At 35.5% G+C, this 19,314-nt stretch overlaps 16 non-coding genes across 16 annotated transcripts; all 16 read right to left on the reverse strand.

The window, feature by feature from the left end:
- Positions 1-396: 396 nt before the first annotated feature.
- On the reverse strand, positions 397-478 carry TRNAS-UGA (transfer RNA serine (anticodon UGA)). Its single transcript has one exon. It is a non-coding gene; the product is annotated as a tRNA-Ser (tRNA).
- Positions 479-1,557: 1,079 nt separating this feature from the next.
- Positions 1,558-1,639, reverse strand: TRNAS-UGA (transfer RNA serine (anticodon UGA)). Its single transcript has one exon. It is a non-coding gene; the product is annotated as a tRNA-Ser (tRNA).
- A 1,080-nt stretch (positions 1,640-2,719) lies between these two features.
- TRNAS-UGA (transfer RNA serine (anticodon UGA)) lies at positions 2,720-2,801 on the reverse strand. Its single transcript has one exon. It is a non-coding gene; the product is annotated as a tRNA-Ser (tRNA).
- A 1,080-nt stretch (positions 2,802-3,881) lies between these two features.
- TRNAS-UGA (transfer RNA serine (anticodon UGA)) lies at positions 3,882-3,963 on the reverse strand. The gene has a single exon. It is a non-coding gene; the product is annotated as a tRNA-Ser (tRNA).
- Positions 3,964-5,042: 1,079 nt separating this feature from the next.
- TRNAS-UGA (transfer RNA serine (anticodon UGA)) lies at positions 5,043-5,124 on the reverse strand. The gene has a single exon. It is a non-coding gene; the product is annotated as a tRNA-Ser (tRNA).
- A 1,080-nt stretch (positions 5,125-6,204) lies between these two features.
- TRNAS-UGA (transfer RNA serine (anticodon UGA)) lies at positions 6,205-6,286 on the reverse strand. The gene has a single exon. It is a non-coding gene; the product is annotated as a tRNA-Ser (tRNA).
- A 1,083-nt stretch (positions 6,287-7,369) lies between these two features.
- TRNAS-UGA (transfer RNA serine (anticodon UGA)) lies at positions 7,370-7,451 on the reverse strand. Its single transcript has one exon. It is a non-coding gene; the product is annotated as a tRNA-Ser (tRNA).
- A 1,076-nt stretch (positions 7,452-8,527) lies between these two features.
- Positions 8,528-8,609, reverse strand: TRNAS-UGA (transfer RNA serine (anticodon UGA)). Its single transcript has one exon. It is a non-coding gene; the product is annotated as a tRNA-Ser (tRNA).
- Positions 8,610-9,689: 1,080 nt separating this feature from the next.
- TRNAL-UAA (transfer RNA leucine (anticodon UAA)) lies at positions 9,690-9,771 on the reverse strand. The gene has a single exon. It is a non-coding gene; the product is annotated as a tRNA-Leu (tRNA).
- A 1,080-nt stretch (positions 9,772-10,851) lies between these two features.
- Positions 10,852-10,933, reverse strand: TRNAS-UGA (transfer RNA serine (anticodon UGA)). The gene has a single exon. It is a non-coding gene; the product is annotated as a tRNA-Ser (tRNA).
- Positions 10,934-12,013: 1,080 nt separating this feature from the next.
- TRNAS-UGA (transfer RNA serine (anticodon UGA)) lies at positions 12,014-12,095 on the reverse strand. The gene has a single exon. It is a non-coding gene; the product is annotated as a tRNA-Ser (tRNA).
- Positions 12,096-13,174: 1,079 nt separating this feature from the next.
- TRNAS-UGA (transfer RNA serine (anticodon UGA)) lies at positions 13,175-13,256 on the reverse strand. The gene has a single exon. It is a non-coding gene; the product is annotated as a tRNA-Ser (tRNA).
- Positions 13,257-14,336: 1,080 nt separating this feature from the next.
- Positions 14,337-14,418, reverse strand: TRNAL-UAA (transfer RNA leucine (anticodon UAA)). The gene has a single exon. It is a non-coding gene; the product is annotated as a tRNA-Leu (tRNA).
- A 1,080-nt stretch (positions 14,419-15,498) lies between these two features.
- TRNAS-UGA (transfer RNA serine (anticodon UGA)) lies at positions 15,499-15,580 on the reverse strand. Its single transcript has one exon. It is a non-coding gene; the product is annotated as a tRNA-Ser (tRNA).
- Positions 15,581-16,660: 1,080 nt separating this feature from the next.
- TRNAS-UGA (transfer RNA serine (anticodon UGA)) lies at positions 16,661-16,742 on the reverse strand. The gene has a single exon. It is a non-coding gene; the product is annotated as a tRNA-Ser (tRNA).
- A 2,242-nt stretch (positions 16,743-18,984) lies between these two features.
- On the reverse strand, positions 18,985-19,066 carry TRNAS-UGA (transfer RNA serine (anticodon UGA)). Its single transcript has one exon. It is a non-coding gene; the product is annotated as a tRNA-Ser (tRNA).
- Positions 19,067-19,314: the final 248 nt, after the last annotated feature.

The raw sequence follows: 19,314 nt of genomic DNA on the forward strand, positions 1-19,314 counted from the left end.
AGCATGTACATAGAATGCAGGAAGACACTGTCTGAGATAATATGGTTTAGAAAGAAGTCCATTGTAAAACAGGATATATATTTAGGTGAGCTAAGCTGAGATTGAGAACTCAATTCTTAAACATAACATGCTTTGATTCTCTTCATCTTGAATGCATTTCGTTTTTAAACCAGCTTGAAAAGCAAATGGATTTCGAGTCCATCACCTTAACCACTCGGCCACAACTACCTTAATGTTGTTTCACTGACAAGCTGTGTGCAAAATCAATGTTTTCCTTTTTTGGTAGCTTTTACAGTAAGATAAATTTTGGGAAATGTAAAAGCTACTTTAGTTTCATGGAAAATAAAGTTATCAAGGACAAATGAGCTTAGCTTTCTACATGCATAAAAAGCAGTACGTAGCTGACAGGATTTGAACCTGCACGGGGAAACGCCAATGGATTTCAAGACCATCGCCTTAACCACTCGGCCACAACTACCTGACCTCAATTGGATGGTGTTACTTGGAAATCAAAACATTTTTCCTGTTGGCAGAAATATCTGATACATTTTATTTTAATTTGCTTCAATATTAATATGTAAACTTTGTGAAATATAATAGCTAGTATAGTTTAATGTCAAATATAGGTGTCAAGGACTTTGATCTTGTACTAAATTAATTAGAAATCAGAGCCTTTAACATCACACCATGCCAACACTAGTGCTCATGAACTGTATTGTGCATTTTACGGACATTTTATCAAATAATAATAATTTAAAATATATTAGGTTTTTCATTGGTTTATTGAACAGGTTCTCAAACTCGGTTCTCAGAACCCCACACAGTGCATGTTTTGCAGGTCTCCTCGCAGAACCACAAGTTAATAATTAGCTCCACAAGTGTACTTTTTAAAATGTGTCAGTGAGTAATTAATACACCTATGCACCTGCTGGATTACCTGCAAAACATACACTGTGTGGGGTCCAGAGGACTGAGTTTGAGAACTTATGGTCTATTCCTTAATAAAGTTTGGAATTATAACAACTGACACTGCACAATTAATAGTTTGTTGATTACCAGACATTATTTCTTACCTTTCATTACATCTCTACAGCTGTAAGTCCAGATAGAAAGAATCTGCATGCATAAGTTGCCACTGGGAAACATTTATACAAGGTCACAAGCATGTACATAGAATGCAAGAAGACACTGTCTGAGATTATATGGTTTAAAAAGAAGTCCATTGTAAAACAGGATATATATGTAGGTGAGCTAAGCTGAGATTGAGAACTCAATTCTTAAACATAACATGCTTTGATTCTCTTCATCTTGAATGCATTTCATTTTTAAACCAGCTTGAAAAGCAAATGGATTTCGAGTCCATCACCTTAACCACTCGGCCACAACTACCTTAATGTTGTTTCACTGACAAGCTGTGTGCAAAATCAATGTTTTCCTTTTTTGGTAGCTTTTACAGTAAGTTAAACTTTGGGAAATGTAAAAGCTACTTTAGTCTCATGGAAAATAAAGTTATCAAGGACAAATGAGCTTAGCTTTCTACATGCATAAAAAGCAGTACGTAGCTGGCAGGATTTGAACCTGCGCTGGGAAACCCCAATGGATTTCAAGTCCATCACCTTAACCACTCGGCCACAACCACCTGACCTCAATTAGATGGTGCTACTTGGAAATTAAAACATTTTTCCTGTTGGCAGAAATATCTGATACATTTTATTTTAATTTGCTTCAATATTAATATGTAAACTTTGTGAAATATAATAGCTAGTATAGTTTAATATCAAATATAGGTGTCAAGAACTTTTGATCTTGTACTAAATTAATTAGAAATCAGAGCCTTTAACATCACACCATGCCAACACTAGTGCTCATGAACTGTATTGTACATTTTACGGACATTTTATCAAATAATAATCATTTAAAATATATTAGGTTTTTCATTGGTCTATTCCACAGGTTCTCAAACTCGGTTCTCAGAACCCCACACAGTGCATGTTTTGCAGGTCTCCTCGCAGAACCACAAGTAAATAATTAGCTCCACAAGTGGACTTTTTAAAATGTGTCAGTGAGTAATTAATACACCTATGCACCTGCTGGGTTACCTGCAAAACATACACTGTGTGGGGTCCTGAGGACTGAGTTTGAGAACTTATGGTCTATTCCTTAATAAAGTTTGGAATTATAACAACTGACACTGCACAATTAATAGTTTGTTGATTACCAGACATTATTTCTTACCTTTCATTACATCTCTACAGCTGTAAGTCCAGATAGAAAGAATCTGCATGCATAAGTTGCCACTGGGAAACATTTATACAAGGTCACAAGCATGTACATAGAATGCAAGAAGACACTGTCTGAGATTATATGGTTTAAAAAGAAGTCCATTGTAAAACAGGATATATATGTAGGTGAGCTAAGCTGAGATTGAGAACTCAATTCTTAAACATAACATGCTTTGATTCTCTTCATCTTGAATGCATTTCATTTTTAAACCAGCTTGAAAAGCAAATGGATTTCGAGTCCATCACCTTAACCACTCGGCCACAACTACCTTAATGTTGTTTCACTGACAAGCTGTGTGCAAAATCAATGTTTTCCTTTTTTGGTAGCTTTTACAGTAAGTTAAACTTTGGGAAATGTAAAAGCTACTTTAGTCTCATGGAAAATAAAGTTATCAAGGACAAATGAGCTTAGCTTTCTACATGCATAAAAAGCAGTACGTAGCTGGCAGGATTTGAACCTGCGCGGGGAAACCCCAATGGATTTCAAGCCCATTGCCTTAACCACTCGGCCACAACTACCTGACCTCAATTGGATGGTGCTACTTGGAAATCAAAACATTTTTCCTGTTGGCAGAAATATCTGATACATTTTATTTTAATTTGCTTCAATATTAATATGTAAACTTTGTGAAATATAATAGCTAGTATAGTTTAATGTCAAATATAGGTGTCAAGGACTTTTGATCTTGTACTAAATTAATTAGAAATCAGAGCCTTTAACATCACACCATGCCAACACTAGTACTCATGAACTGTATTGTGCATTTTACGGACATTTTATCAAATAATAATAATTTAAAATATATTAGGTTTTTCATTGGTCTATTCCACAGGTTCTCAAACTCGGTTCTCAGAACCCCACACAGTGCATGTTTTGCAGGTCTCCTCGCAGAACCACAAGTAAATAATTAGCTCCACAAGTGGACTTTTTAAAATGTGTCAGTGAGTAATTAATACACCTATGCACCTGCTGGGTTACCTGCAAAACATACACTGTGTGGGGTCCAGAGGACTGAGTTTGAGAACTTATGGTCTATTCCTTAATAAAGTTTGAAATTACAACAACTGACACTGCACAATTAATAGTTTGTTGATTACCAGACATTATTTCTTACCTTTCATTACATCTCTACAGCTGTAAATCCAGTTAGAAAGAATCTGCATGCACAAGTTGCCACTGAGAAACATTTATACAAGTTCACAAGCATGTACATAGAATGCAGGAAGACACTGTCTGAGATAATATGGTTTAGAAAGAAGTCCATTGTAAAACAGGATATATATTTAGGTGAGCTAAGCTGAGATTGAGAACTCAATTCTTAAACATAACATGCTTTGATTCTCTTCATCTTGAATGCATTTCGTTTTTAAACCAGCTTGAAAAGCAAATGGATTTCGAGTCCATCACCTTAACCACTCGGCCACAACTACCTTAATGTTGTTTCACTGACAAGCTGTGTGCAAAATCAATGTTTTCCTTTTTTGGTAGCTTTTACAGTAAGATAAATTTTGGGAAATGTAAAAGCTACTTTAGTTTCATGGAAAATAAAGTTATCAAGGACAAATGAGCTTAGCTTTCTACATGCATAAAAAGCAGTACGTAGCTGACAGGATTTGAACCTGCACGGGGAAACGCCAATGGATTTCAAGACCATCGCCTTAACCACTCGGCCACAACTACCTGACCTCAATTGGATGGTGTTACTTGGAAATCAAAACATTTTTCCTGTTGGCAGAAATATCTGATACATTTTATTTTAATTTGCTTCAATATTAATATGTAAACTTTGTGAAATATAATAGCTAGTATAGTTTAATGTCAAATATAGGTGTCAAGGACTTTGATCTTGTACTAAATTAATTAGAAATCAGAGCCTTTAACATCACACCATGCCAACACTAGTGCTCATGAACTGTATTGTGCATTTTACGGACATTTTATCAAATAATAATAATTTAAAATATATTAGGTTTTTCATTGGTTTATTGAACAGGTTCTCAAACTCGGTTCTCAGAACCCCACACAGTGCATGTTTTGCAGGTCTCCTCGCAGAACCACAAGTTAATAATTAGCTCCACAAGTGTACTTTTTAAAATGTGTCAGTGAGTAATTAATACACCTATGCACCTGCTGGATTACCTGCAAAACATACACTGTGTGGGGTCCTGAGGACTGAGTTTGAGAACTTATGGTCTATTCCTTAATAAAGTTTGGAATTATAACAACTGACACTGCACAATTAATAGTTTGTTGATTACCAGACATTATTTCTTACCTTTCATTACATCTCTACAGCTGTAAGTCCAGATAGAAAGAATCTGCATGCATAAGTTGCCACTGGGAAACATTTATACAAGGTCACAAGCATGTACATAGAATGCAAGAAGACACTGTCTGAGATTATATGGTTTAAAAAGAAGTCCATTGTAAAACAGGATATATATGTAGGTGAGCTAAGCTGAGATTGAGAACTCAATTCTTAAACATAACATGCTTTGATTCTCTTCATCTTGAATGCATTTCATTTTTAAACCAGCTTGAAAAGCAAATGGATTTCGAGTCCATCACCTTAACCACTCGGCCACAACTACCTTAATGTTGTTTCACTGACAAGCTGTGTGCAAAATCAATGTTTTCCTTTTTTGGTAGCTTTTACAGTAAGTTAAACTTTGGGAAATGTAAAAGCTACTTTAGTCTCATGGAAAATAAAGTTATCAAGGACAAATGAGCTTAGCTTTCTACATGCATAAAAAGCAGTACGTAGCTGGCAGGATTTGAACCTGCGCTGGGAAACCCCAATGGATTTCAAGTCCATCACCTTAACCACTCGGCCACAACCACCTGACCTCAATTAGATGGTGCTACTTGGAAATTAAAACATTTTTCCTGTTGGCAGAAATATCTGATACATTTTATTTTAATTTGCTTCAATATTAATATGTAAACTTTGTGAAATATAATAGCTAGTATAGTTTAATATCAAATATAGGTGTCAAGAACTTTTGATCTTGTACTAAATTAATTAGAAATCAGAGCCTTTAACATCACACCATGCCAACACTAGTGCTCATGAACTGTATTGTACATTTTACGGACATTTTATCAAATAATAATCATTTAAAATATATTAGGTTTTTCATTGGTCTATTCCACAGGTTCTCAAACTCGGTTCTCAGAACCCCACACAGTGCATGTTTTGCAGGTCTCCTCGCAGAACCACAAGTAAATAATTATCTCCACAAGTGGACTTTTTAAAATGTGTCAGTGAGTAATTAATACACCTATGCACCTGCTGGGTTACCTGCAAAACATACACTGTGTGGGGTCCTGAGGACTGAGTTTGAGAACTTATGGTCTATTCCTTAATAAAGTTTGGAATTATAACAACTGACACTGCACAATTAATAGTTTGTTGATTACCAGACATTATTTCTTACCTTTCATTACATCTCTACAGCTGTAAGTCCAGATAGAAAGAATCTGCATGCATAAGTTGCCACTGGGAAACATTTATACAAGGTCACAAGCATGTACATAGAATGCAAGAAGACACTGTCTGAGATTATATGGTTTAAAAAGAAGTCCATTGTAAAACAGGATATATATGTAGGTGAGCTAAGCTGAGATTGAGAACTCAATTCTTAAACATAACATGCTTTGATTCTCTTCATCTTGAATGCATTTCATTTTTAAACCAGCTTGAAAAGCAAATGGATTTCGAGTCCATCACCTTAACCACTCGGCCACAACTACCTTAATGTTGTTTCACTGACAAGCTGTGTGCAAAATCAATGTTTTCCTTTTTTGGTAGCTTTTACAGTAAGTTAAACTTTGGGAAATGTAAAAGCTACTTTAGTCTCATGGAAAATAAAGTTATCAAGGACAAATGAGCTTAGCTTTCTACATGCATAAAAAGCAGTACGTAGCAGGCAGGATTTGAACCTGCGCGGGGAAACCCCAATGGATTTCAAGTCCATCGCCTTAACCACTCGGCCACAACTACCTGACCTCAATTGGATGGTGCTACGTGGAAATCAAAACATTTTTCCTGTTGGCAGAAATATCTGATACATTTTATTTTAATTTGCTTCAATATTAATATGTAAACTTTGTGAAATATAATAGCTAGTATAGTTTAATATTAAATATAGGTGTCACGGACTTTTGATCTTGTACTAAATTAATTAGAAATCAGAGCCTTTAACATCACACCATGCCAACACTAGTGCTCATGAACTGTATTGTACATTTTACGGACATTTTATCAAATAATAATCATTTAAAATATATTAGGTTTTTCATTGGTCTATTCCACAGGTTCTCAAACTCGGTTCTCAGAACCCCACACAGTGCATGTTTTGCAGGTCTCCTCGCAGAACCACAAGTAAATAATTAGCTCCACAAGTGGACTTTTTAAAATGTGTCAGTGAGTAATTAATACACCTATGCACCTGCTGGGTTACCTGCAAAACATACACTGTGTGGGGTCCTGAGGACTGAGTTTGAGAACTTATGGTCTATTCCTTAATAAAGTTTGGAATTATAACAACTGACACTGCACAATTAATAGTTTGTTGATTACCAGACATTATTTCTTACCTTTCATTACATCTCTACAGCTGAAAATCCAGATAGAAAGAATCTGCATGCATAAGTTGCCACTGGGAAACATTTATACAAGGTCACAAGCATGTACATAGAATGCAGGAAGACACTGTCTGAGATTATATGGTTTAAAAAGAAGTCCATTGTAAAACAGGATATATATGTAGGTGAGCTAAGCTGAGATTGAGAACTCAATTCTTAAACACAACATGCTTTGATTCTCTTCATCTTGAATGCTGCATTTAGTTTTTAAACCAGCTTGAAAAGCAAATGGATTTCGAGTCCATCACCTTAACCACTCGGCCACAACTACCTTAATGTTGTTTCACTGACAAGCTGTGTGCAAAATCAATGTTTTCCTTTTTTGGTAGCTTTTACAGTAAGTTATACTTTGGGAAATGTAAAAGCTACTTTAGTTTCATGGAAAATAAAGTTATCAAGGACAAATGAGCTTAGCTTTCTACATGCATAAAAAGCAGTATGTAGCTGGCAGGATTTGAACCTGCGCGGGAAAACCCCAATGGATTTCAAGTCCATCACCTTAACCACTCGGCCACAACTACCTGACATCAATTGGATGGTGCTACGTGGAAATCAAAACATTTTTCCTGTTGGCAGAAATATCTGATACATTTTATTTTAATTTGCTTCAATATTAATATGTAAACTTTGTGAAATATAATAGCTAGTATAGTTTAATATTAAATATAGGTGTCACGGACTTTTGATCTTGTACTAAATTAATTAGAAATCAGAGCCTTTAACATCACACCATGCCAACACTAGTGCTCATGAACTGTATTGTACATTTTACGGACATTTTATCAAATAATCATTTAAAATATATTAGGTTTTTCATTGGTCTATTCCACAGGTTCTCAAACTCGGTTCTCAGAACCCCACACAGTGCATGTTTTGCAGGTCTCCTCGCAGAACCACAAGTAAATAATTAGCTCCACAAGTGGACTTTTTAAAATGTGTCAGTGAGTAATTAATACACCTATGCACCTGCTGGGTTACCTGCAAAACATACACTGTGTGGGGTCCTGAGGACTGAGTTTGAGAACTTATGGTCTATTCCTTAATAAAGTTTGGAATTATAACAACTGACACTGCACAATTAATAGTTTGTTGATTACCAGACATTATTTCTTACCTTTCATTACATCTCTACAGCAGAAAATCCAGATAGAAAGAATCTGCATGCATAAGTTGCCACTGGGAAACATTTATACAAGGTCACAAGCATGTACATAGAATGCAGGAAGACACTGTCTGAGATTATATGGTTAAAAAGAAGTCCATTGTAAAACAGGATATATATGTAGGTGAGCTAAGCTGAGATTGAGAACTCAATTCTTAAACACAACATGCTTTGATTCTCTTCATCTTGAATGCATTTAGTTTTTAAACCAGCTTGAAAAGCAAATGGATTTCGAGTCCATCACCTTAACCACTCGGCCACAACTACCTTAATGTTGTTTCACTGACAAGCTGTGTGCAAAATCAATGTTTTCCTTTTTTGGTAGCTTTTACAGTAAGTTATACTTTGGGAAATGTAAAAGCTACTTTAGTTTCATGGAAAATAAAGTTATCAAGGACAAATGAGCTTAGCTTTCTACATGCATAAAAAGCAGTACGTAGCTGGCAGGATTTGAACCAGCGCGGGGAAACCCCAATGGATTTCAAGTCCATCACCTTAACCACTCGGCCACAACTACCTGACCTCAATTGGATGGTGCTACTTGGAAATCAAAACATTTTTCCTGTTGGCAGAAATATCTGATACATTTTATTTTAATTTGCTTCAATATTAATATGTAAACTTTGTGAAATATAATAGCTAGTATAGTTTAATATCAAATATAGGTGTCAAGGACTTTTGATCTTGTACTAAATTAATTAGAAATCAGAGCCTTTAACATCACACCATGCCAACACTAGTGCTCATGAACTGTATTGTACATTTTACGGACATTTTATCAAATAATAATCATTTAAAATATATTAGGTTTTTCATTGGTCTATTCCACAGGTTCTCAAACTCGGTTCTCAGAACCCCACACAGTGCATGTTTTGCAGGTCTCCTCGCAGAACCACAAGTAAATAATTATCTCCACAAGTGGACTTTTTAAAATGTGTCAGTGAGTAATTAATACACCTATGCACCTGCTGGGTTACCTGCAAAACATACACTGTGTGGGGTCCTGAGGACTGAGTTTGAGAACTTATGGTCTATTCCTTAATAAAGTTTGGAATTATAACAACTGACACTGCACAATTAATAGTTTGTTGATTACCAGACATTATTTCTTACATTTCATTACATCTCTACAGCTGTAAATCCAGATAGAAAGAATCTGCATGCATAAGTTGCCACTGGGAAACATTTATACAAGGTCACAAGCATGTACATAGAATGCAGGAAGACTCTGTCTGAGATTATATGGTTTAAAAAGAAGTCCATTGTAAAACAGGATATATATGTAGGTGAGCTAAGCTGAGATTGAGAACTCAATTCTTAAACATAACATGCTTTGATTCTCTTCATCTTGAATGCATTTCATTTTTAAACCAGCTTGAAAAGCAAATGGATTTCGAGTCCATCACATTAACCACTCGGCCACAACTACCTTAATGTTGTTTCACTGACAAGCTGTGTACAAAATCAATGTTTTCCTTTTTTGGTAGCTTTTACAGTAAGTTATACTTTGGGAAATGTAAAAGCTACTTTAGTTTCATGGAAAATAAAGTCATCAAGGACAAATGAGCTTAGCTTTCTACATGCATAAAAAGCAGTACATAGCTGGCAGGATTTGAACCTGCGCGGGGAAACCCCAATGGATTTTAAGTCCATCGCCTTAACCACTCGGCCACAACTACCTGACCTCAATTGGATGGTGCTACTTGGAAATCAAAACATTTTTCCTGTTGGCAGAAATATCTGAACCATTTTATTTTAATTTGCTTCAATATTAATATGTAAACTTTGTGAAATATAATAGCTAGTATAGTTTAATGTCAAATATAGGTGTCAAGGACTTTTGATCTTGTACTAAATTAATTAGAAATCAGAGCCTTTAACATCACACCATGCCAACACTAGTGCTCATGAACTGTATTGTACAGTTTACGGACATTTTATCAAATAATAATCATTTAAAATATATTAGGTTTTTCATTGGTCTATTCCACAGGTTCTCAAACTCGGTTCTCAGAACCCCACACAGTGCATGTTTTGCAGGTCTCCTCGCAGAACCACAAGTAAATAATTAGCTCCACAAGTGGACTTTTTAAAATGTGTCAGTGAGTAATTAATACACCTATGCACCTGCTGGGTTACCTGCAAAACATACACTGTGTGGGGTCCTGAGGACTGAGTTTGAGAACTTATGGTCTATTCCTTAATAAAGTTTGGAATTATAACAACTGACACTGCACAATTAATAGTTTGTTGATTACCAGACATTATTTCTTACCTTTCATTACATCTCTACAGCTGTAAGTCCAGATAGAAAGAATCTGCATGCATAAGTTGCCACTGGGAAACATTTATACAAGGTCACAAGCATGTACATAGAATGCAGGAAGACACTGTCTGAGATTATATGGTTTAAAAAGAAGTCCATTGTAAAACAGGATATATATGTAGGTGAGCTAAGCTGAGATTGAGAAATCAATTCTTAAACATAACATGCTTTGATTCTCTTCATCTTGAATGCATTTCGTTTTTAAACCAGTTTGAAAAGCAAATGGATTTCGAGTCCATCACCTTAACCACTCGGCCACAACTACCTTAATGTTGTTTCACTGACAAGCTGTGTACAAAATCAATGTTTTCCTTTTTTGGTAGCTTCTACAGTAAGTTATACTTTGGGAAATGTAAAAGCTACTTTAGTTTCATGGAAAATAAAGTTATCAAGGACAAATGAGCTTAGCTTTCTACATGCATAAAAAGCAGTATGTAGCTGGCAGGATTTGAACCTGCGCGGGAAAACCCCAATGGATTTCAAGTCCATCACCTTAACCACTCGGCCACAACTACCTGACCTCAATTGGATGGTGCTACGTGGAAATCAAAACATTTTTCCTGTTCGCAGAAATATCTGATACATTTTATTTTAATTTGCTTCAATATTAATATGTAAACTTTGTGAAATATAATAGCTAGTATAGTTTAATATTAAATATAGGTGTCACGGACTTTTGATCTTGTACTAAATTAATTAGAAATCAGAGCCTTTAACATCACACCATGCCAACACTAGTGCTCATGAACTGTATTGTACATTTTACGGACATTTTATCAAATAATAATCATTTAAAATATATTAGGTTTTTCATTGGTCTATTCCACAGGTTCTCAAACTCGGTTCTCAGAACCCCACACAGTGCATGTTTTGCAGGTCTCCTCGCAGAACCACAAGTAAATAATTAGCTCCACAAGTGGACTTTTTAAAATGTGTCAGTGAGTAATTAATACACCTATGCACCTGCTGGGTTACCTGCAAAACATACACTGTGTGGGGTCCTGAGGACTGAGTTTGAGAACTTATGGTCTATTCCTTAATAAAGTTTGGAATTATAACAACTGACACTGCACAATTAATAGTTTGTTGATTACCAGACATTATTTCTTACCTTTCATTACATCTCTACAGCTGAAAATCCAGATAGAAAGAATCTGCATGCATAAGTTGCCACTGGGAAACATTTATACAAGGTCACAAGCATGTACATAGAATGCAGGAAGACACTGTCTGAGATTATATGGTTTAAAAAGAAGTCCATTGTAAAACAGGATATATATGTAGGTGAGCTAAGCTGAGATTGAGAACTCAATTCTTAAACACAACATGCTTTGATTCTCTTCATCTTGAATGCATTTAGTTTTTAAACCAGCTTGAAAAGCAAATGGATTTCGAGTCCATCACCTTAACCACTCGGCCACAACTACCTTAATGTTGTTTCACTGACAAGCTGTGTGCAAAATCAATGTTTTCCTTTTTTGGTAGCTTTTACAGTAAGTTATACTTTGGGAAATGTAAAAGCTACTTTAGTTTCATGGAAAATAAAGTTATCAAGGACAAATGAGCTTAGCTTTCTACATGCATAAAAAGCAGTATGTAGCTGGCAGGATTTGAACCTGCGCGGGAAAACCCCAATGGATTTCAAGTCCATCACCTTAACCACTCGGCCACAACTACCTGACATCAATTGGATGGTGCTACGTGGAAATCAAAACATTTTTCCTGTTGGCAGAAATATCTGATACATTTTATTTTAATTTGCTTCAATATTAATATGTAAACTTTGTGAAATATAATAGCTAGTATAGTTTAATATTAAATATAGGTGTCACGGACTTTTGATCTTGTACTAAATTAATTAGAAATCAGAGCCTTTAACATCACACCATGCCAACACTAGTGCTCATGAACTGTATTGTACATTTTACGGACATTTTATCAAATAATAATCATTTAAAATATATTAGGTTTTTCATTGGTCTATTCCACAGGTTCTCAAACTCGGTTCTCAGAACCCCACACAGTGCATGTTTTGCAGGTCTCCTCGCAGAACCACAAGTAAATAATTAGCTCCACAAGTGGACTTTTTAAAATGTGTCAGTGAGTAATTAATACACCTATGCACCTGCTGGGTTACCTGCAAAACATACACTGTGTGGGGTCCTGAGGACTGAGTTTGAGAACTTATGGTCTATTCCTTAATAAAGTTTGGAATTATAACAACTGACACTGCACAATTAATAGTTTGTTGATTACCAGACATTATTTCTTACCTTTCATTACATCTCTACAGCAGAAAATCCAGATAGAAAGAATCTGCATGCATAAGTTGCCACTGGGAAACATTTATACAAGGTCACAAGCATGTACATAGAATGCAGGAAGACACTGTCTGAGATTATATGGTTAAAAAGAAGTCCATTGTAAAACAGGATATATATGTAGGTGAGCTAAGCTGAGATTGAGAACTCAATTCTTAAACACAACATGCTTTGATTCTCTTCATCTTGAATGCATTTAGTTTTTAAACCAGCTTGAAAAGCAAATGGATTTCGAGTCCATCACCTTAACCACTCGGCCACAACTACCTTAATGTTGTTTCACTGACAAGCTGTGTGCAAAATCAATGTTTTCCTTTTTTGGTAGCTTTTACAGTAAGTTATACTTTGGGAAATGTAAAAGCTACTTTAGTTTCATGGAAAATAAAGTTATCAAGGACAAATGAGCTTAGCTTTCTACATGCATAAAAAGCAGTACGTAGCTGGCAGGATTTGAACCAGCGCGGGGAAACCCCAATGGATTTCAAGTCCATCACCTTAACCACTCGGCCACAACTACCTGACCTCAATTGGATGGTGCTACTTGGAAATCAAAACATTTTTCCTGTTGGCAGAAATATCTGATACATTTTATTTTAATTTGCTTCAATATTAATATGTAAACTTTGTGAAATATAATAGCTAGTATAGTTTAATATCAAATATAGGTGTCAAGGACTTTTGATCTTGTACTAAATTAATTAGAAATCAGAGCCTTTAACATCACACCATGCCAACACTAGTGCTCATGAACTGTATTGTACATTTTACGGACATTTTATCAAATAATAATCATTTAAAATATATTAGGTTTTTCATTGGTCTATTCCACAGGTTCTCAAACTCGGTTCTCAGAACCCCACACAGTGCATGTTTTGCAGGTCTCCTCGCAGAACCACAAGTAAATAATTATCTCCACAAGTGGACTTTTTAAAATGTGTCAGTGAGTAATTAATACACCTATGCACCTGCTGGGTTACCTGCAAAACATACACTGTGTGGGGTCCTGAGGACTGAGTTTGAGAACTTATGGTCTATTCCTTAATAAAGTTTGGAATTATAACAACTGACACTGCACAATTAATAGTTTGTTGATTACCAGACATTATTTCTTACATTTCATTACATCTCTACAGCTGTAAATCCAGATAGAAAGAATCTGCATGCATAAGTTGCCACTGGGAAACATTTATACAAGGTCACAAGCATGTACATAGAATGCAGGAAGACTCTGTCTGAGATTATATGGTTTAAAAAGAAGTCCATTGTAAAACAGGATATATATGTAGGTGAGCTAAGCTGAGATTGAGAACTCAATTCTTAAACATAACATGCTTTGATTCTCTTCATCTTGAATGCATTTCATTTTTAAACCAGCTTGAAAAGCAAATGGATTTCGAGTCCATCACATTAACCACTCGGCCACAACTACCTTAATGTTGTTTCACTGACAAGCTGTGTACAAAATCAATGTTTTCCTTTTTTGGTAGCTTTTACAGTAAGTTATACTTTGGGAAATGTAAAAGCTACTTTAGTTTCATGGAAAATAAAGTCATCAAGGACAAATGAGCTTAGCTTTCTACATGCATAAAAAGCAGTACATAGCTGGCAGGATTTGAACCTGCGCGGGGAAACCCCAATGGATTTTAAGTCCATCGCCTTAACCACTCGGCCACAACTACCTGACCTCAATTGGATGGTGCTACTTGGAAATCAAAACATTTTTCCTGTTGGCAGAAATATCTGAACCATTTTATTTTAATTTGCTTCAATATTAATATGTAAACTTTGTGAAATATAATAGCTAGTATAGTTTAATGTCAAATATAGGTGTCAAGGACTTTTGATCTTGTACTAAATTAATTAGAAATCAGAGCCTTTAACATCACACCATGCCAACACTAGTGCTCATGAACTGTATTGTACAGTTTACGGACATTTTATCAAATAATAATCATTTAAAATATATTAGGTTTTTCATTGGTCTATTCCACAGGTTCTCAAACTCGGTTCTCAGAACCCCACACAGTGCATGTTTTGCAGGTCTCCTCGCAGAACCACAAGTAAATAATTAGCTCCACAAGTGGACTTTTTAAAATGTGTCAGTGAGTAATTAATACACCTATGCACCTGCTGGGTTACCTGCAAAACATACACTGTGTGGGGTCCTGAGGACTGAGTTTGAGAACTTATGGTCTATTCCTTAATAAAGTTTGGAATTATAACAACTGACACTGCACAATTAATAGTTTGTTGATTACCAGACATTATTTCTTACCTTTCATTACATCTCTACAGCTGTAAGTCCAGATAGAAAGAATCTGCATGCATAAGTTGCCACTGGGAAACATTTATACAAGGTCACAAGCATGTACATAGAATGCAGGAAGACACTGTCTGAGATTATATGGTTTAAAAAGAAGTCCATTGTAAAACAGGATATATATGTAGGTGAGCTAAGCTGAGATTGAGAAATCAATTCTTAAACATAACATGCTTTGATTCTCTTCATCTTGAATGCATTTCGTTTTTAAACCAGTTTGAAAAGCAAATGGATTTCGAGTCCATCACCTTAACCACTCGGCCACAACTACCTTAATGTTGTTTCACTGACAAGCTGTGTACAAAATCAATGTTTTCCTTTTTTGGTAGCTTCTACAGTAAGTTATACTTTGGGAAATGTAAAAGCTACTTTAGTTTCATGGAAAATAAAGTTATCAAGGACAAATGAGCTTAGCTTTCTACATGCATAAAAAGCAGTATGTAGCTGGCAGGATTTGAACCTGCGCGGGAAAACCCCAATGGATTTCAAGTCCATCACCTTAACCACTCGGCCACAACTACCTGACCTCAATTGGATGGTGCTACGTGGAAATCAAAACATTTTTCCTGTTGGCAGAAATATCTGATACATTTTATTTTAATTTGCTTCAATATTAATATGTAAACTTTGTGAAATATAATAGCTAGTATAGTTTAATATTAAATATAGGTGTCACGGACTTTTGATCTTGTACTAAATTAATTAGAAATCAGAGCCTTTAACATCACACCATGCCAACACTAGTGCTCATGAACTGTATTGTACATTTTACGGACATTTTATCAAATAATAATCATTTAAAATATATTAGGTTTTTCATTGGTCTATTCCACAGGTTCTCAAACTCGGTTCTCAGAACCCCACACAGTGCATGTTTTGCAGGTCTCCTCGCAGAACCACAAGTAAATAATTAGCTCCACAAGTGGACTTTTTAAAATGTGTCAGTGAGTAATTAATACACCTATGCACCTGCTGGGTTACCTGCAAAACATACACTGTGTGGGGTCCTGAGGACTGAGTTTGAGAACTTATGGTCTATTCCTTAATAAAGTTTGGAATTATAACAACTGACACTGCACAATTAATAGTTTGTTGATTACCAGACATTATTTCTTACCTTTCATTACATCTCTACAGCTGAAAATCCAGATAGAAAGAATCTGCATGCATAAGTTGCCACTGGGAAACATTTATACAAGGTCACAAGCATGTACATAGAATGCAGGAAGACACTGTCTGAGATTATATGGTTTAAAAAGAAGTCCATTGTAAAACAGGATATATATGTAGGTGAGCTAAGCTGAGATTGAGAACTCAATTCTTAAACACAACATGCTTTGATTCTCTTCATCTTGAATGCATTTAGTTTTTAAACCAGCTTGAAAAGCAAATGGATTTCGAGTCCATCACCTTAACCACTCGGCCACAACTACCTTAATGTTGTTTCACTGACAAGCTGTGTGCAAAATCAATGTTTTCCTTTTTTGGTAGCTTTTACAGTAAGTTATACTTTGGGAAATGTAAAAGCTACTTTAGTTTCATGGAAAATAAAGTTATCAAGGACAAATGAGCTTAGCTTTCTACATGCATAAAAAGCAGTACGTAGCTGGCAGGATTTGAACCAGCGCGGGGAAACCCCAATGGATTTCAAGTCCATCACCTTAACCACTCGGCCACAACTACCTGACCTCGATTGGATGGTGCTACTTGGAAATCAAAACATTTTTCCTGTTGGCAGAAATATCTGATACATTTTATTTTAATTTGCTTCAATATTAATATGTAAACTTTGTGAAATATAATAGCTAGTATAGTTTAATATCAAATATAGGTGTCAAGGACTTTTGATCTTGTACTAAATTAATTAGAAATCAGAGCCTTTAACATCACACCATGCCAACACTAGTGCTCATGAACTGTATTGTACATTTTACGGACATTTTATCAAATAATAATCATTTAAAATATATTAGGTTTTTCATTGGTCTATTCCACAGGTTCTCAAACTCGGTTCTCAGAACCCCACACAGTGCATGTTTTGCAGGTCTCCTCGCAGAACCACAAGTAAATAATTAGCTCCACAAGTGGACTTTTTAAAATGTGTCAGTGAGTAATTAATACACCTATGCACCTGCTGGGTTACCTGCAAAACATACACTGTGTGGGGTCCTGAGGACTGAGTTTGAGAACTTATGGTCTATTCCTTAATAAAGTTTGGAATTATAACAACTGACACTGCACAATTAATAGTTTGTTGATTACCAGACATTATTTCTTACATTTCATTACATCTCTACAGCTGTAAATCCAGATAGAAAGAATCTGCATGCATAAGTTGCCACTGGGAAACATTTATACAAGGTCACAAGCATGTAAATAGAATGCAGGAAGACTCTGTCTGAGATTATATGGTTTAAAAAGAAGTCCATTGTAAAACAGGATATATATGTAGGTGAGCTAAGCTGAGATTGAGAACTCAATTCTTAAACATAACATGCTTTGATTCTCTTCATCTTGAATGCATTTCGTTTTTAAACCAGCTTGAAAAGCAAATGGATTTCGAGTCCATCACCTTAACCACTCGGCCACAACTACCTTAATGTTGTTTCACTGACAAGCTGTGTACAAAATCAATGTTTTCCTTTTTTGGTAGCTTTTACAGTAAGTTATACTTTGGGAAATGTAAAAGCTACTTTAGTTTCATGGAAAATAAAGTCATCAAGGACAAATGAGCTTAGCTTTCTACATGCATAAAAAGCAGTACATATCTGGCAGGATTTGAACCTGCGCGGGGAAACCCAAATGGATTTCAAGTACATCGGCTTAACCACTCGGCCACAACTACCTGACCTCAATTGGATGGTGCTACTTGGAAATCAAAACATTTTTCCTGTTGGCAGAAATATCTGATACATTTTATTTTAATTTGCTTCAATATTAATATGTAAACTTTGTGAAATATAATAGCTAGTATAGTTTAATGTCAAATATAGGTGTCAAGGACTTTTGATCTTGTACTAAATTAATTAGAAATCAGAGCCTTTAACATCACACCATGCCAACACTAGTGCTCATGAACTGTATTGTACAGTTTACGGACATTTTATCAAATAATAATCATTTAAAATATATTAGGTTTTTCATTGGTCTATTCCACAGGTTCTCAAACTCGGTTCTCAGAACCCCACACAGTGCATGTTTTGCAGGTCTCCTCGCAGAACCACAAGTAAATAATTAGCTCCACAAGTGGACTTTTTAAAATGTGTCAGTGAGTAATTAATACACCTATGCACCTGCTGGGTTACCTGCAAAACATACACTGTGTGGGGTCCTGAGGACTGAGTTTGAGAACTTATGGTCTATTCCTTAATAAAGTTTGGAATTATAACAACTGACACTGCACAATTAATAGTTTGTTGATTACCAGACATTATTTCTTACCTTTCATTACATCTCTACAGCTGTAAGTCCAGATAGAAAGAATCTGCATGCATAAGTTGCCACTGGGAAACATTTATACAAGGTCACAAGCATGTACATAGAATGCAGGAAGACACTGTCTGAGATTATATGGTTTAAAAAGAAGTCCATTGTAAAACAGTATATATATGTAGGTGAGCTAAGCTGAGATTGAGAACTCAATTCTTAAACATAACATGCTTTGATTCTCTTCATCTTGAATGCATTTCGTTTTTAAACCAGTTTGAAAAGCAAATGGATTTCGAGTCCATCACCTTAACCACTCGGCCACAACTACCTTAATGTTGTTTCACTGACAAGCTGTGTACAAAATCAATGTTTTCCTTTTTTGGTAGCTTCTACAGTAAGTTATACTTTGGGAAATGTAAAAGCTACTTTAGTTTCATGGAAAATAAAGTTATCAAGGACAAATGAGCTTAGCTTTCTACATGCATAAAAAGCAGTATGTAGCTGGCAGGATTTGAACCTGCGCGGGAAAACCCCAATGGATTTCAAGTCCATCACCTTAACCACTCGGCCACAACTACCTGACCTCAATTGGATGGTGCTACGTGGAAATCAAAACATTTTTCCTGTTGGCAGAAATATCTGATACATTTTATTTTAATTTGCTTCAATATTAATATGTAAACTTTGTGAAATATAATAGCTAGTATAGTTTAATATTAAATATAGGTGTCACGGACTTTTGATCTTGTACTAAATTAATTAGAACTCAGAGCCTTTAACATCACACCATGCCAACACTAGTGCTCATGAACTGTATTGTACAGTT

This window comes from Pseudophryne corroboree, chromosome 11, assembly GCF_028390025.1.
Source record: "Pseudophryne corroboree isolate aPseCor3 chromosome 11, aPseCor3.hap2, whole genome shotgun sequence".
Taxonomy (NCBI): domain Eukaryota; kingdom Metazoa; phylum Chordata; class Amphibia; order Anura; family Myobatrachidae; genus Pseudophryne; species Pseudophryne corroboree.